Genomic DNA, 9,398 nt, shown 5'->3' with positions numbered 1-9,398 from the left:
TACTTTTCGGACTGTTTTTTTAGAGCTACCTAGATGTCTGAACGAATTGAAAATTGGCATGGACTTCACGCACTGAAACATCTTCCACGCAAAAAAGAATCAGTTTTTTTTTTTTGGATTTACTGTTCACTGGGTGCAGATGAGCCCGGGCTCAGAAATGGATATTCCAGATATAAACTGAAAAGAAAAGACATGAAAGTAAAACACAAATACTGGAAGGAGCCAACAACAAGAAGCAACATCTGGATAGAGGTGGTTGGTTGCCTCCTGCTTATAGTTTTCCAAAGCTTAATACAAATTGCAAAGAAAGCCTACCGAAGGGAACTACGTGCCCAGTTTTGTACTCTGATCACTACTCAGGGTAATACATAGTTTGATTATGCCTGATTTGACTGTATTAGCTGGCCAAATAATTATGAAGGAATTGCCGGTCAAGCTGGGTCATCTTCATGTATATTTGTTCTGCAGCAGGACATGAGCCTCTCAACTTCAGCAAGAGCAGCTTTGCAGAAACAAGTGTTGCTTATCCCCTGTTCATCATATCCTAGCGGGAGAACCTTTTTGAAGGCAGAAATAATCTTCACCTTCTATTCATTTCTTATTTACTCCTAACTCACTTCGAACCATCATTGCAATGGCCTTGACTAGAGGCAGGTCAAGAGTGGCGAATCTAACCCACTCGGACTCGCTGGGAAGAGATCATCGGACAAACAAAAATCACACAAGCAATAAAGTTACAATAAACTTCTTCTAGACTTCAGTATTTTTCAACATCGATACGACACGGGCGCACATCACCAAGTTGCAGTGATATCAGCAGAGACAACATCTCCATAGCAGGCAGCTGGTTTTTCGCGGTGGATCAACGGTTGGGCGGCCATTGCGCACATCCAATCCGCTGGAGCATGTTCGCGCGCTATCTAAAAGGGTTATATTTTTACTTCTTTGCTGGATCTAAGCGCCCCCATGAGAAAACCGGAAACTATTACATATCTACAAGAGACAAGCACGCAGAGCAGGTTGGTGCTATCTGCTGTCCAAGGGTACCAACTACTACCAGGTCATCCAAGCCAGCCTCGCTGAGACTTCAGATCTTCACCTCTCGCACATCATTTTGCCCGAAAGGGGTGCCGTAGGCTCGAGGTTCCTCTGGATACCTGTCGAGCAGGAACAGATGGAAGCATTTGGTGATCACAACCTGCCAACAACCAACAAAGGAACATCAGCAGCAGGCGCTCACAACTTTTAAGATCTTACCACGGAGAAACTGAAACTTCGGTGACATGTGAACACAAATGAATGTGGATCTCAGCTGCTAAAGTCTCAAGTCGGGCACAAATCCGGACCAGTCAAACATAAGCTGTGTGATTCAATCGACAGTAGTTACCTCTTTGGGCCGGTCAAAGCACACGCCAAACTTGAGAATAGCCTTGCAGTCTTTTATCTCGTCCTGGAGCTTCTGGATAGTAGCCTCTTCGTTCTCGGAGGTCAGCTCCATGACTTCATTCTTCACCAACTCGTATTCTTCCTCGAGCTTTCTCTTCTCGCCTCTATAAGATAGCAAAAGAATGTAACAAGCCCTGGTAGCAGAACAGCAAGACCAACTTGGAATCAAAAATTAACACCACACCAGCAAGCCTAACCTCTCACGCTCCAACTCCGTTCTGAGCTCAGCTATTTTTTTCTGGATTTGCTCATATTCTTTCGCAGAAGATCCAACGGCGGACCGAAGCCACTTGAGCTCCTTCTCTGCTTCAGATACCTCCAGCAGAGTCTTTTCAATGGTAATTGCATGATGCCTGTTCTCTGAAGAAGTTTTTATAGCTTGTGCGACATAGGCTTTCATCTGTAAGGTTTATTCAAATAAAGACACTTCAAAACCAGCTCAGTGGTAAACACAGACACACACAAAATATATTATTTTAATACAATATTCGCTTTGACGTGATCTTCAAATACTGTTGGCAGAAGCAAATTGAACTATTGAAGAACACATAGGGCATGAGTCAGAGATTACCTGCTCTTCACCACGGGCGAGTTTTTGTTTAGATGACTCCAGTGAATTGTTAACCTGATGGAGTTGCTTCTGTAACAAATGCTTTTCAGAGAGAAGGGAAGCAGAGGCTTGCTTTGTCTTCACGCTATCTGATACTAGCTGTTAGATGAGAAGCAAGTAAGAAAAGCAAACAACATATCTTCTGGCAATGCAAGAGAGTATAAATGATGTGAGGTTGAAGTGCATGGTAAGGCAAGGTAATGCACTGGACTACTGCCCCAGCATCTAGGTGCTAGCCAGAGACATGCTGCAAGGCCACACTATATGAATCAACAAGTAGCAGCAACAGATAGAGATGGAAAATGGAAAAGAGAAATACACCAGGCCACCTAGCCCAACAGCCGCAGTTGCCACCATGCTTGTACACATGGAGCATGTAACAGGATCCTAGTGGTGTGTTGCTATACTGAGGGGAGTGTGCTATGCCGCCGGCATGGGAAACACGGCCGAGGCAAAAGCATGGATTCCATCACAGAAAGTACAGCAAGCTGGCAGCAAAGAGCTACCATGGTATCAGATACGCACCTTTATGTTAAAATCATCTCTGTCGGCAACCTGTTGAAGAAGATGCTGGTTTTGTGTCTGCATGTCTTCATATGCTTGACCAATTGTCTGCAGTGACAGCATCATTTTCTTTCAAACACACTCTCACACACAAACAAAACAACACTGCTGATAAGAAAACTAAAAATGAGCTAACCTCAATTTCAGAGATATAAGCATCTCCTTCCGCTTCTTTAATTCTTATTGCCTCCTTGAGTTCCAGAACACCTCTGCACAACAGATCACACAAGGGATGAAGCTGCGGAGATGATACAGAATACCAAGTCCTCATTGAACAATAAAATATCTACTGGTTCACAAACATAACATATAGTCCCAGCTGTAGGAAAATATAAAAGCTCGTTTAAACTACTGATCACTAGAATTAGTTGGATAATACTCCCTCTGTTCCTAAATATAGATCTTTTTAGGATTATTGAGTTCGAATTAGGTTTTAACCTAGTTGGCCAAACAGGACAGTAAGGCACAAAATATATGTATTACTAGCTGGTGCAGGAACCAGTTGGAGGAGTTAAACTGGAACCTAGCCAGTTCTGATTTCACCTGGGCTGGTTAACGGCTGCAAAAAAAAAAGTCCAGTTTGTTTGTGCATTTTGAGCCTATGAGTTTATTAAGAATTTAGGAACAAGGTGTATATGCTCGGATTTCCAATGGAAGTTGTGATCAAGAAGGGGGGGGAGGGGTTGGGGGAGTTTATTGGCCATTGAGCGGCAAAATGGGCGGTTTTGAAACCTATAAAGGACTATGTTAACCGTTATTAAATACTACTCCATATGTTATTAATTGACGCTCAAACGGGTGTATCTAGACGTATTTCCATGCTAGATACATCCATTTGAACAACATCAACTAATTCCGGACGGAGAAAGTATGTATTTAACACACTCAACATTTTTCACGTCATTAATAGCAGCAACCAGGATGAAACAACTGCAATAATTAAGATCCTGATCCCCTCAATGGAAAACTCGTTTGAAATAGCAATCCAAGTAAACTGGAGAACTATTTCAGTGCCAGTAAACTGGAGAACACATATCGAATTGGCATTAGGAGAAGATAACTGACCTTTCAGATGCATCTACATTGGTCCTTAACTCTTCCAGTTCCTGCTTCAGCAATGCAAAGGCCTCGCTGGCATGCAGTTTCGGTTTCATTTGCAGCTTTTACATGAAGCTCAAGACTGTGCTCCTCTAGACTAGTTCTCAAATATTCAGCCTGCTGCGAGCTCGATTTTCTGATTCCTTGATCTCTGTAATTGTCCTAGATTCACAGAGTAAAATAAGATCTAACAAATGAAGCAAAAATTATATTAGTAATGCCAAATTGATGAAAGCTGTGAATTGACAATCATTCTATGGATTGTTTTCACAGGGGAAATCAATGGGCATTTTGGTAATGGAGGAAAGCCGTAGAGGTAACCAACTTTTTTTTGAGTTCTTAGCCTATATGAACTATGATCTTTATTCCTTGCCGTTTTGATATTTTATTTTCAGCGATCTAAACTAGTATATTTTTCTTTCGGCATTTACAAATGTCACATAACACCTATGTCAGCTAGTGTTAGCAGATTGCATCCAAAGTCTCTGTTAGGAAATGGACTTCTTTTAGGACTGGGCGTACATCCCGGCCCAAACGCCTGCCAATGAAACCACCTTGATGGACTGGTGGCTGCAGGCGAAGGCGCAAACCCCTCCTACACTACGCAAAGCTCTGCAATCGATCACACTGCTCGTCGCCTGGATGATCTGGAAACAGAGGGACGAATGCGTCTTCGACAATGCAAGACCATCGATAGATGCGCTAGTTGATAGGATTAAAGACGAGGCCAAATGTTGGGCACAAGCTGGGGGCTGCGAGTAGTCTTGCCCGCCTCCTGGGATGTCCACTGATCGGAGGCGCTAGGACTCTGTAAATATAACCTCCTAGGAGACATGTACTCTCTCACCTTTTAAATGCAATGGAAACACAAAAATCACTTTGCGTTTTCTCAAAAAAAAATTAACACTCTCATCACTGTTGAAATGTATATGTGGATTGCTTAGCCCTTTTCATCAGTTTAGACTTCTGGTTGCGTTGGCTAGTGTATGAAGCTTAACAATCACATGTTTTAACAACTTGATAGATTTAACCTGAACGCAAATTTTCATATGTAAAGTATATAGCTGAAATTGAGGATTAGTGTAAAGATGGACTTCTTTTAGGCATACAGTAGAACATGTTTATTCAGAAGAAAAAAATGCATTGAATGATAGTAGAACTTTAAGAATCATAAAGGGATGTGTCAACTTTATCTCTTGTTCCCAAGGTGTGGTAAACTGCAAATGCCAAGTAAGTAGAAACATTTTCTTAACAGAGACTTTCAAGAATCTGGTGGACTACGTGATCATCTAAGAGAACAGCATAAGTCAGTCACAAAAAATCAACACAACTGATAAGTGATAACGATAACAATCAAGTCATACCTCGACTCAGAACATTCTTTCCCATACATATCCACAATTAATTCCAACTCCTGATTTTCCTTTTCCAACGTCTCAATCTGTTGAAATTTCATTCAGAAAACATGAATGGCAATCCAGACACAGTGCAAAATTCCAATAGCTTGGCTTCGGACCATTGAAGGGCAATACTTCCTTATTTTTCTTAAGAAAATGGAAGATTTTTATATTTATGCTCATATATGTAACCTCTCTTAGTTGCATATTCACTACCAGATGTTTGTTTGCCCACAAATGTTTAAAATTTTAAGGGCACATACTGTTAGTTGCATATTCACTACCAGATGTTTATTTGCCCACAGTTGGAAAATAACAACAATTTCAGGTACCTTGTTGCAAAAGCTGAATATACACCAATGCTTGAAAGACTAAGAACTAACTGTTAATTCATAATATATTTTCAGAAACCAGGTACTCCCTCCGTTCCAAATTACTCGTCGTGATTTTAGTTCAAATTTGAACTAAAACCACGACGAGTAATTTGGAACGGAGGGAGTATCCAGCAAGGTCTAATCTTGACAGATCTGACCTTATTTAATGACAAGTAGAGATAACCTAATGGTGCATGCTGTCTCTTTTTAAAGAATGGCTTTGTTATAGAGCAAGGACTAAATCTTCACAAGTAGCATGTAGCCTAACGGACATATAGACTAATCTTGACAGATCTAACCTTATTTGATCATATCTCACCCTAACGTAACTAATTTTATATTTCTTTATATATAATTGGCTTAAGGCCCAAGCTACTTGCTCTCCAAGTTGCTCCTTTGGCCATCTATGGGGTGAGTCTACGCTAATAAGTAATAACAAATCAGATATAATTGCTTGTGTAATAACTCGAAAATTTCTCCGAGCTGAGAGAACCATGGTGGAGGGAAAAGCAACCATTTTCAGATAACGCAAATATATCTCAGGCTGTCAGCACAATTAGAAGACGAGAGCTTTTCATGATACCATACCAATTTACCAATTCTTTGAGGGACTTGATCTCAGAGACTTGTGCGTTGTATCTATCAGATATTTCCTTCTGCTCACTGATCTGAAAATTGGAGATACTTCCGTCAGATGTTTCGATTATGCTAGAGGTCTATTCACAATTTCTCAGGTATAGTTCTGAAGATAAAACTCTACGGAAATAGTTTGTGAATAATATTGTTTGAAGATCTAACAATGATCCTAAAAACATGTAACAATGCAAGCATATAACAGCATCAAAGTACACATGAGTATACCCTAGTATTGAGTTGATCCTGTTTTTTGTAGATAATCACCCAGCTTTAATAAAGCAGAGATAGCCTGAAGATAATATAACCTTTCTCTTCACTTCTCATTTTGGAGATCAGACACGGTCTCTGATACACCTAATTAACTATGACTTTTCGTATACTTTAGAGATAAAACATTCAGAAAAATGGCATAGAATAAATTTTATGACAAATATATTTTGAATGACAAACATAAACACTTCTGCATACTATATTGGGAAAAGTAACGTACATACAGAGGTGGGCTTGAGCTAGGTTTTAGATACTTGTGCATCTGGAAAACTTCTCAAAAAAGTCACATATGTTCATCTGTTAGAACATCCTATATTTTAGATTTGGTTGGTTTAAATTGAGTTGGTTATGTGCTAGCAGTCGACTATTTAAGTGATGACTTTGCTTCTTTGTAGAAGGCGATCAGTAAACAAACTTCCCTTGACCAGCTATTCTAGTGTTACTACCTCAACTGGTAACCCCTTCAATCTAATGTCATTCTACCTTAATCCATCTTATTCCCAACCCCTTGTTCAACTCAGTTCATGACACGGTAAGAATGGACTAGTTCAGGTATGTGGTGCTTGCTCTTTGTACTTAATCTGTATGTCAGATATATGAATGCAGAAAATATCCTATCAGATAAAATCAATGCAAAGTGAGTAAATGTGTACAGGAATCACGATGAGGAAACATAAATGATCTATTTTTCATTACACACTGTGTGGCAATCTCACTTCCAAGTACAAACATGTTAAGTTTCAGTGACATTCACAGACATGGCAACAGATGCAAACTGAGATCCAGTTTGGAAACATCAATAGATCCAGATCAATGACATACCTTCTTAGCTAACAAGGTTCTCAACGATTCAGCTTCTTCACGTAATGCAAGTGCTTCAGAAGCCGCATCCTTTGATCTATTCAATTGATTCTCCATCATTTCCATCTCTTTAGAGAGTGCTGCAGCCATGACATGAATCTCATCCTTGAAGTCTTTTTTACCTAGACAGTGGTGGAATTGAGAACAAAGTATATATTACACTGCAGAAGGAGGTAAACGGTAAACCCAGATCTCGATTTAGCAAGCCACTAAGTCAGGCCTCAATACCTGAATCTTGCAATGATTCCTCAACTTTGATCTCAAGATCATTCTTCTCAGGAATGGATTTCAGAATCTGATGTTCCAGTTCTTCGATTTTGGCCTCATAAGCGGTAATGGATTGTTTAATATTGTCGACAGATTCTCCTTTTGCACACATTTCTTTCTCCCTTTGCAAGAACTGGTTCTTATCATTCTAAAGTCGAAGAAAGGAAAAGCTGGTCAAGACAAAATACCTTGCAAAACAACAGCACAACAGAGGAAAATCATATTACCTGTAATACTTCAACCAAACCCTTGTATGGTTCTATCTCAGCATTCAGATGATGTAACTGATCGCTAAGAATCATATATGGTTTTGATGTGAAAATGTAGTTATCATCTTTTAATTGAGCCTGCACACATAGCACCAGAATGCAAATTATAGGAATAAGAAGACCCAGGATACAACTTGAAAGTACAAAAATATGTCAGCCATCCATTACAAAGAACGTGCCAACCTGCAGATCTTCTAACTGGCTAGACAGTAGTAGATTATCCTCTTGAGTCTCATGGAGTTCAAGCAGGCGGTTTCCTGCAAGGGTCTGCCCTCCATTGGACAAATTATACTATAAGATGAATGCTGAGCAGATAAGGCATATAAAAAGCATATATGCAATGGAATTCGGTCTGGTTAAAAATACCTTAGCTTCTTCAACAGCATCTTTAAGATCTCCCCAGCCTATGTTTTCATCTGAAGATTTATCAGCCGAAACAACACCATTCACAGCGTTTGGACCAGACATGTTCATTAGTGAACTTCCATGCCTCTGCAACTGGAGAATAACCAACTTCCGTCGACTTTCCTCAAGCTCCGCCATGGTTTCCTCTAGCTCTCCTGCATAAGCACATGAATATGGATTGCTTTGCTTTAGAATAAAAGCTTGACCAGTTTTATAGCTCAAAATTTGGAAGCACTGAACAAGATAAGGTTTTTTTGTTTTATTTGGCAAGGGTCTGTTAACATATCTTAGTACATTTCTTCCAATTGTATTGGCAGCAAGTTTTAGCACAATTAATGCCACAAATTATTTCCGTATGAAATATGCAAACTGTGATGCAAGGTCAATCTGGTCAAGAATGCAAAGCCGAGTTTGTTATGAAAAGGGGCAGCTTTAAAGAAAAAGGGACCAGCCAGGACTAGTCCTTGGCAGCATTTTTTAATAGAAGAGGCAACCTTAAGCACCATGCGTGCGAGCCGAGACTCGAATGTGGTTGGACTGGCTGCGCATCTGCGCGCCTTGCCAACAGAACAGTGCTTTGTTCTAAAAAAAAGGGGGGCGGGGGGCAACTTTTAATCATCCAGACGACAGAAGGAAATGGTATGCTTTAAAATTAAGCCAAATGCATTAGCGTATTGTTACCTCATTTGCGATTTGCTATTCGGCTTCACGATTCGCTACCTCAGCCCGTATCGGGTTCAATAGGCGTTGTACATCTCTGATTCACGAATCAGAGAATGGGTTCGGCAAACCAGAGATTGGGGTTCGGCAAATCAAAGGTCGCGTTTGGCAAATCAGAGATCGGGGTTTGGCGAATCAAAGGTCAGGTTCGGCAGATCTCAAATCAGAGATTGGGGCTCGGCGAATCGAAGGTCGGGTTCGGCAAATCAGAGATCAGGGTTCGGCAAATCGGAGGTTGGGGTTCGTGAACACTAGATCTTAGGCACAAACACTAAAGTAGCACATGGTTCTGCACACCAAGAAGGATGGACACCAAGAAGCTAGGAGTCTCGTCAAGCCAACTACCGGTCACATCGGTATGTGAGCGGTATGTTACTTACCCAAGATTCAATTGTCGGTATCCTCATACCTCGTTCAATCTTGTTACCAGCAAGTCTCTTTACTCGTTCCGTAACGCATGATCCCATGGCCAACTCCTTAG

The 9,398-nt window shown here is 40.6% G+C and overlaps 1 pseudogene; it reads right to left on the bottom strand.

Moving 5' to 3' along the window:
* Positions 1–729: 729 nt before the first annotated feature.
* Positions 730–8,375, bottom strand: LOC125549191 (annotated as a pseudogene).
* Positions 8,376–9,398: the final 1,023 nt, after the last annotated feature.

This window comes from Triticum urartu, chromosome 3, assembly GCF_003073215.2.
Source record: "Triticum urartu cultivar G1812 chromosome 3, Tu2.1, whole genome shotgun sequence".
Taxonomy (NCBI): domain Eukaryota; kingdom Viridiplantae; phylum Streptophyta; class Magnoliopsida; order Poales; family Poaceae; genus Triticum; species Triticum urartu.
Note: the sequence above shows the minus strand (reverse complement) of the source record. Positions and strands in the feature narration are given on the sequence as shown.